At 37.7% G+C, this 9,200-nt stretch overlaps 1 protein-coding gene across 1 annotated transcript in view; it reads right to left on the reverse strand.

Moving 5' to 3' along the window:
* Positions 1–4,292, reverse strand: part of LOC148364510 (LIM domain and actin-binding protein 1-like) — a 29,506-nt gene extending 25,214 nt beyond the window's left edge. Inside the window, exon 1 of the mRNA XM_088338617.1 lies at positions 3,903–4,292. The gene's annotated coding sequence lies outside the window, so the exon portion shown is untranslated. The remainder of the gene's footprint in view (positions 1–3,902) is intronic.
* Positions 4,293–9,200: the final 4,908 nt, after the last annotated feature.

A 9,200-nucleotide genomic window follows, 5' to 3' on the forward strand; every position in this document is an offset into this window, starting at 1 on the left:
ACTATAGAACCATTAGTCTCATGAGCCATGCAAGTAAAGTTATGCTAAAGGTCCTACTGAAAAGACTGAAACCACAGGCTGAAAACATCCTAGCCAAAAAAACGGCAGGAAGGAACACCACAGAACAGATTTTTAATCAAAAACACCAGAGAAAAATATCACGTTTTTGTTCAAGAAGGGATTTGACAGAGTATGGCATACCGCTTTATGGGGCACCATGCTAAAGTACAATATGGGCCAGAAACCAGTTCAGACCATCTGAGGGGCAAGATCATTGCAGTGAAATCAAAGATCAGACTCTTGCGAGCGCTAGTTACTTCAATCCTTCTCTACGCTTGGGAAATATGGACACTCACAGCAAAACTGGAAAAAAATCCAGACCTTAGAGATAGGATGCTACAGGCATCAGCTATTTAGTCCATGTGACAAACGAAACTGTGCCCAACACCATCAGAGGGAACATTGGACCCTACGAAGAACTGTTGTCAACTGCGCTGACAGAAACTTCAGTGGTATGGTCACGCCACAAGATCATCAGGACTGACCAAGATAATTCTCCAGGTCACAGTCCAAGGAGGCAGGAGGAGAGAAAGACCAAAAACTAACTGGGCCAACAACATTTACGAATGTACTTTTGCCAACTTTGCCACAACCCAAGAACAGGCCAACAAACAGTGGAGAAGCCTGTCCAGAGCTGCGTCCTATTTGGTGCCCCAACGACCTATGCAATTAAGGCATCCGTGAACTGTGATTCTCCATGTTGGTAGACTCTGCATGCTCAGTAGAATGCAATTGATATAATGCAGCCAAAAAGCCAATTCTGCATGTCAATGTTTGTCACAGGTCAAAAAGTGAGTAAGTTTGATTTCATGAGGGTTTTTTTTTTAATGTTCTCATTTTAAAAGTATAACATTTGCTAACACGAAGACATTTATTGCAGTGTTTTTAGCGAGCACTAAAGACATTAAAACTATTCAAGATTTCTGTTATTGTTACTGTTATTTGATAACATCAATTACATTTGTAATATTTCAGCACAGCAGTCCACAACTATTTGTTTAACCGTAATAAAACATTTTAACAAAAAAGACAAAAAAAAGAAAATAGAAATAAAATGTTGTTCCAATGATGGTAGTAACGATCCGATCCTCGGATCTGTATAAGATCCTGATTCGGTTCTTTTGTGATGATCAAACTTGGTCATGTTAACAGACCCTATAGAGTATCCAGTCTTTATATGTTTTACAGCAACGGGAAAGCATTGTGCCAAAATGTCCGCTCTGTCGGAGTTCCTGCCACTCAACTGTGATCGAACAATAACAATCAACAGCCGTAAACAAGCAGATTCTCATGAAAACACTAACAGGAGTCATTTTAATAGAATCAGTTTGTGTTATAATTAAAACTAAATCGTACTGAAATGTTTAAGTATAACAAATTTGAATGCATGCCACAGCATCAGAAATTACAGATTCCTCCCTTCCCTTGGAGTTTAAGTAAATGAACAAAGAAAAATAAAGGGGACAATAAAAAAGGACCGGATTATTCCTCCTCCTCCTTTCAATTAGTTTTTAGTGAGGAAAGGTGATTACCAACAACAAATACAGCTACTGGGCTAGTCCTAGCCTCTTCAAAGCAGAGGCCCATACTCCTGTGCAATCCTTTGAGACATTTTTGTGATTAAGGGCTATATAAATAAATTTGACTTGACTTGACCATACTAGTCAGATATAGCCTCTTGTGGCCATTTATCATCATGAACACAAAATGAGAAGACTGGAAAATGTATTTAATGCTATTTTAAGGGAAAATGTCACCTTTAGATAAAATGATTAAACAAGTGTTATTTATATTTTTGTTTCTCCAAATATGAACAGAATTGGAATCAGGGACTGAAGTGCACGGATTGTGTTTGACCTTTACGTTTCCACTGGCCTTACAATTGCACAATGGGGAGTGGTGGCATTTTACCACTGATGTTAAATTCTAAGTAAACAAAGCAAATCGGGCACTAGCATTTGATTGCTTTTATGAGTGCACTGCGCAATATCCACAACCAAGCACTGATTGTCTCAATGTCTGGATCCTGTGCTCAGCCCCGCTTATATAATTCACTGCAGTGACAACATATTGAGTGGACTTTGGACAACCATTTATTATGTTGCCTGCAGTTCTGAGAGGGTGAATGAACATGCTTCAATTTTATAGCATTATTTTCCATCCCCACACCTGTAAATGTGATTCTGTCGGAATTAGGTGTGTGATTACAGGGAAGCTGTGTGACAATATTATGAAGTCATTTGGGCGTCAGACAGTACAACAAAGCCAGTGTTACTGAATTAACAATGACATAATCAAATGGATATAGACTCCACTGGAGAAAAACAAGTTTTCAGAGTTCTCTTTATTGTTTGTTTCTGCTAAATAAATTGAAATAACGGATTAGGTCTCTCAGTGTTGACATTTTTAGTTCTTTAAACCAGTGTTTTGCAACCTTTTATGAGCCAAGGCACACTTTATATTCATTAAACAATCTTGAAGCACACTGTCTGTTGAAAAAGTTTTAAAATCAATTACCCGGCACCAGCATGAATTATCATGGTGCCTAAATTGACAGTCGCAGGTTTTTCTTATTATTAGTGGTCACCATGGCTCAAGAGGTAATACAGGTCATTTTTATGGTGAATAATGTTGCTGTAATTTGGAACTTTACTATATTTTAACCTGATTAAGAGTGAAGTGAGCAAAAATGATCCAACAGCTGAACAATTCTGATTTTAATGCTTACTTTTATTTTTAGTAACATAAGAAAAACAATTAACATTATTATTTTGTATTAAATAAAATCAGCTAAATTATGTGCAAAATGTTTACTTCTCAGTCCAATCATGAATGGCTTCATCGAACAAAATAAGCTTTTAAACATAATGTACAACTTTATGAGTAGATAATGAGTATATAAAACACTGCTTCCACCCTGTGATATGAATGGCGTTTGAAGTTCGACTCATCACTGGAAGAAAACAAGAATACTGAACAATGGCATGCTTTTTTTGTCAAAGATTAGAACTGGGCTATTTTCTGTGGCACGCTAGAAAAGGTCTCACAGCACACCGGTTGAAAAACACCGCTTTAAACCATGCCTCCGCCTGCATTCATACCATTTGTTTATGAAGTAATTATGACAAAGGCCTTGATGTTCAGTGAGGTTTTTTTTACTTGAATAAAGATTTTTTTTTAAAACACAGCAATTCTTATAATTTTGCATTAGTGAATTCTTGATTCTAAATTTAAGTAAGCACAGCAGGGTCAAATGATAATACAGATTATTGAAAAGCTTGCCAGGAGACATGACTTCGCAGAGGAATAAAAGTATTTAAATCATATCTTTGCTTCGATGAAGTATAACAATTGCACAAAACTGGAGAAACCTGATTCAACTGGGCCCTCTAGTGCATCCTTCATTTAATTACTGGTGTACGACTTGCTCTGGGGATTGAAGAGTAATGATTTTAGAGGAAACTGTTTCGCCCATTCGACTTATACGCGAAAGGTTCGATACCGAGGGGAAACGTGTTGGCTTGGATAGAGATGAGCGCCACCAGGCTGTACTTGCCCAAGACACACCACAGGAAATGTTGCCCCCACGACCCTAGTGGTTAAGGGATCCACCCACCCAAAGTATTGATTAAAGCAGGTGAGCTGATTTATTATTATTTTGTTTGTAGACAGAAAGAAAGCGAGTTTAGCATTGACAGGCAGACTGGTTTGGTAACTTAACACTATGAACACAAATGCGCATTGCGGCCGCAAATAACTGGTCAAAACATAAAGTAAGAACGAATTATACATAAATGTATTCAAAAAGTATACATATACGACCTGGGGTGAGACGGCCTTACCTGTACGCACTTCCGTAGAGTTTAGACGAAACTTCGACACCTGAAACGAGCTACAGCCTGATACGTGGTTGCCACATCCAGCTAATGGCTTTCCGTAAAGTTATCTTGAAAAATAATAATTCGTTATTCTAAAGCCATCTCATGTACTTTACTTATAAAAATGACCAAATTACTACATCAAAAGTAATCAATACTGTTAAAAATGGGAGGTTGTCGATTTGATTGTTCGATTTCTTTAACTATAGTGCTGCAATAAAGCCGGCAAACCTGGCAACCTGCATGACAGCGAAACCTGAAGTGTAGTGAATAAAAGGTGTCGCGAGAATGGAGGAGGTATATCACGTGACTTGGCGCACCAATGACCTTTGGTGTTACGTTACGTCTACCTGTCCAGATGATCTTTAATGTTCTAAGTAAAACTCGGTGGAAGATTCTGATTATTTCTAGTGGAGGGAGGTCACAAGAGCGTAGAAGAGCTAATCTGTGCTGGTGGGGGTAATGTGGCCCCGAAAAATTATCAGAAAAAAATGAAAGCTGCTACCAAACAGTATTGTTCATATTTGTCTCTAACCCCGTAGAAAAGATGATAAATTGCATGTTCATTTTGGACTGTTAACATTCAAATTGGGATGGACTTGTTATCTTGTTTATGTGAATTAAAAAATCAAAAAATGCAACATCTGCCTATTGTGTAAAACTAGTTGCTGAACGACCATATCTCGGGGGCAATTACGTGACAATATATTGTACAAGAACATCTACAGTCTTGTTAATTTTCATTTCTTACAATGTTTAGTGACGATTATCACACCCAAAATAAATAATATTCTGTAATTTTAGCAACTACTTCTCAGCTGTAAACCTTAAACATCATATGGTTTTGTACACTAATCAGTCTGAAGCAAGGCTTTTAACTATCCATGGGATTTTAAGGTTCTGTTGGTAGTATAGGGATCAAGAGGTCGCAGTTTGAATCCCGGCTCCTCCGTATTACATGTCGAAGTGTCCTTTGGTAAGACACGGAACCCCTAATGCCCCCAATAGGCAGGTTAGCGCCTTACATGGCTGCACGGCCGCTATTGGGAAATCTGAAGCACATTGTAAAGCGCTTTGGGAAGTCTTCATTGACTTGAAAAGCGCTATATAAATGCATACCATTTCATTCTCAAGGTTTCTTCATTTTCCTCATGTTGAGGTGTTGGAGTTTTTCCTTGCCCTCATGTAAGTTTTAGATCAGGGGATGATGTAATAATAGTCTGTGGTTTGTAATAATCTGTGGTCCGTGCAGCCCTTTGACATTCTTTGTGATTAAGCGGTATACAAATAAACATGTCTTGACTTGACCAAAATTAGTACAACGCAATACAAAGTGAACACATCAACAATCTATCTGTTCCCTTGACCTGTGTTAAAATAATCTGAAATATTCTGTGCTGTATTGTAAATTTTAAATTACAATAGGCAGTATATCTGAACATATTCACTGATTTAACCTTTTACAACTGCCTATAAAAACTGCATATCCGTTCATTTAATCAAGCAGTAAATTTTAATTGGTACGGTCACATTGTATTACTTATAGAATATGTTGGTTTGCATTTGGCCATGGTCAATTTTCTGTTTTTTTTTTGCAATTTTTCCTTTTTCTTTTCTTTGTTTTTGTGTATGTGTTTATCTTGCTGTCGGTCGCCAAATCAATACTGTACAAAACAGCATTGGTAAAACAAAACCCTGTTGATAAAAAAAAAAAAAAAAAAAACTAAGTAACTTTTTCTGGATTACAATTGTCTTCTCTTTCGCAACGGTGTTAACATTGTTTACAACGACATTATACACGGCACTCCAGAATAAACACATAATTAAACCTTAAAATAGATCAAATCATATAAAAAGAATGTCATGATAAACAGGCAAACATAATTTCAAGTCAGTGTTGGGAGACTCGGTTAATTTGTAAGTGCATCAGAACAAGAGTGCAATGGCATTTAGCAGCAACCCAATTCCTAAATAAGTTGATGAATAAGATATGAATACCCATTTTCCAATACAAAGGCAAGATATTTTTTCACAGCTTTTTTAGAGTGGTGAAGGCCCTCGGCAAGAGACTGTCTCTGAGCCTGTTAGTCCTTGTTTTGAGGGACAATAATGTTGTAATGATAATATTGTGTAATATTCAGAGCTTCCCAGTGGTAAACAAACTTCATTCATCAAAAACAAACAATATTGATTAAAAATAAGCAAAGAATACATGAACTTACAAACAATTTGCATTTATTTTGAATAAAATTAACCAAAGCTAGAGGTAGCTGACATAATCGTCAGCCATCTTGCTGCTAAAGGTACCAAAAAAAAAACAAAACACCTTCCGAAAAGCTTGGACAAAAAAATGATAGGAAAAATTGTGCTTCATTTTTAGTTTCCGTAGTTTTTATTCTTCCTTGTGCCTCTATGCCTTGATTTTTGGATGTGCTACACAATGCAGCGACATCTAGTACACAATGCAGCGACATCTAGTGATCAAATAATATACATGGTCCTTTAACCCTGTGAGAGCTGGATATTAAAAAAAAAGATAAAATAAACATTTTAACCACTAAAATTGTGTTTTTGGAGGCCTTTTAAATGAAAATAAAATCTGTGTGGAAAAGTTACGTTTTATCAAAACATCATTATGATTATGTACCGATGTATATGATCTTACCTCCTGACCTCTGCCCCCCTGCCCATCTTCCTAAACTCCTCCTGACCTCTGCCCCCCTGCCCATCTTCCTAAACTCAAGTCAAGTCATTTTTATTTGTATAGCCATAAATCATGAAGAGTCTCAAAGGGCTTCACAGATTATTACACTATATTACACAGACTATTTTTCTGAATATTATTATACATTCCCACTGCTCTGGAGCCGACGAGAAGAGTAGGTTATTCGTATGCTATAGAGTAGAAGTGAGTTTTAAGCTTAGATTTAAGCATTTCCACTGAGGTTGCAGATCGGATCTCAGGGGGAAGAGCATTCCACAGCACCGGTGCCCGGATGGAGAACACTCTCAAACCAGCAGAACACTTCTTTGCTCTTGGGATCACCAGAAGACCGGCACTCTCAGAACGTAGGCTTCGGACCGGGAAATCAGATCTGAAAGATAAGAGGGAGCAAGTTCATGTATGATTTTGTATAATACTAAGAGAACCTTGAAATCACATCTAAGGCTAACTGGGAGCAAATGCAGGTTAGCCAAAATCGGTGTGATGTGATCGGACTTTTTTGTCCTAGTTAAAAGCCTCGCTGCGGCATTTTGTACCAGCTGAAGAGACTTGATTCTAGACTTCGGGAGACCAGAGAGTAGTGCATTACAGTAATCGAGACGGGAGGTAACAAACGCATGAATTATAATTTCCGCATCCGCCTGAGACAGTATAGAACGAATTTTAGCAATGTTACGAAGATGGAAGAAAGCGGTTCTAGTAATTTTCTTTACATGCGTTTCAAAGGATAGATCAGGGTCAAATATGATACCTAAATTTTTAACTGAGTCACTCTGTGTGATGTGACATTTGTCAATGTTCACAGCAGTTTTTGAGAATAAGTCACGGCATTTAGATGGACCAATGACTAACATTTCGGTCTTTTCAGAGTTAAGACGCAAGAAATTGAGTGACATCCACTCTTTTATCTCAATGAGGCAGGCCTCCAAATTTCCACAGTTTAGTGTAGCAGATTCCTCCAACGGAAGATATAGTTGAGTGTCGTCTGCGTAGCAGTGGAAACTGATATTGTACTTGCGAATAATATCACCTAATGGAAGCATGTAAATGCTGAAGAGAAGGGGGCCAAGCACTGAACCCTGCGGAACACCACAGGTAACATTAAAGGGCTCAGATGTCATTTCGCCATATTTAACACAGTGCGTCCTGTCTGAGAGGTAGGATCTGAACCATGAGAGGACGGTTCCTGAGAGACCAATCCATTTTTCCAACCGTTCTAGTTGGAAATTGTGGTGCACTGTGTCAAAAGCAGCACTAAGATCCAGCAGCAGCAAAAGTGATGAAGCGCCAGAATCCATTGCCAGTAGGAGATCATTTGTTACCTTGATCAGACCTGTCTCAGTAGAGTGGTTAGCCCTGAGTCCTGATTGCATAGATTCAAAAAGGTTATTCTCGGATATGAAATCATTCAGCTGCTGTGCCACTACTTTTTCAAGTACTTTAGAAAGGAAAGGTAGGTTTGACACAGGTCTATAATTACATAAGATTTCTGGATCAAGGTTGGGTCGTTTCAGTGTGGGTTTAATAACGGCGGACTTAAAAGCTGCTGGAACTACACCTGAGGAGAGTGATGTGTTTATAATATTTAGAATTGAAGGTCCAAGAAACTGATTCAGATGGTTCCCTCCATTTTTATGTACTATTCTTTTGCTTTTAATTTCGTCCTCGCAATCCAACCACGGATAAGTGGAAGATAATGGATGGATGGATGTTGTCAATGTTAAATATTCTGTGTACAGTGATCCTAGGTGTCCTGAAAGGCGCTTCTAAATAAAATGTGTTATTATTATGACTATTATATGTTGAATCCAGTCTAAGGTCACAAAGTGTTGTTGTTCAGGCAAAATTGTGCAAATTTGGAAAGTTCTGTACCTGTGGGCCAGGCTTCTTTACACATTTTCTACCTAGAATAATTAATGAGTCTGAAAAATAGCACCCGATGACTATTTTCATGTGAAAAAACGTCAACAACAAAAACATAATTTCTACCACTTTCTGTTAGGAATAAAATGTTGTAATTTTACAATGTTCAGCCAATTTCAGCCAATTGCTCTAATTATTGTTCTTTCCCCCTTATCAAGCGATAATAAACCTTACAAACACAACGCGGCACCTATCTATTTACTCCGGCAAGACAGACTGCAGAATAAAAACAAAGATATTCTGTATAAACAAGTTTTTAAAAAACCAAATAAAGAACACAAACAATTCTTTAAGCATCTTTCTTACTTCTTTCCCCACTTTAGGCAAATTAAGTGTCGTTTATTATAGTACAGTAGTACATGGTTTCGCAAACTTCATCTTCATTAGCAATCTTCGATGATGTTGTTTTCTGCAACCAGTGACTAAGACGATCCGGATTAAAGTCAAATTGGTCAAGATGAGGTCGGTCTTTTAAAAAAAACAACCCCAGCGCGGAATTTGTTGTAACACGAACACAATTAAAATACGGGGAAAATTCACAAGTTTACAGGTATGATGCTAGGTCTTACAGGGATAAAGGACTCGGTTTTTTAGTTTTCCCTTGCCCTCATGTA

The sequence above is a fragment of the Urocampus carinirostris genome, chromosome 6 (assembly GCF_059441175.1).
Source record: "Urocampus carinirostris isolate Australia breed hairy pipefish chromosome 6, RoL_Ucar_1.0, whole genome shotgun sequence".
Classification (NCBI taxonomy): Eukaryota; Metazoa; Chordata; class Actinopteri; order Syngnathiformes; family Syngnathidae; genus Urocampus; species Urocampus carinirostris.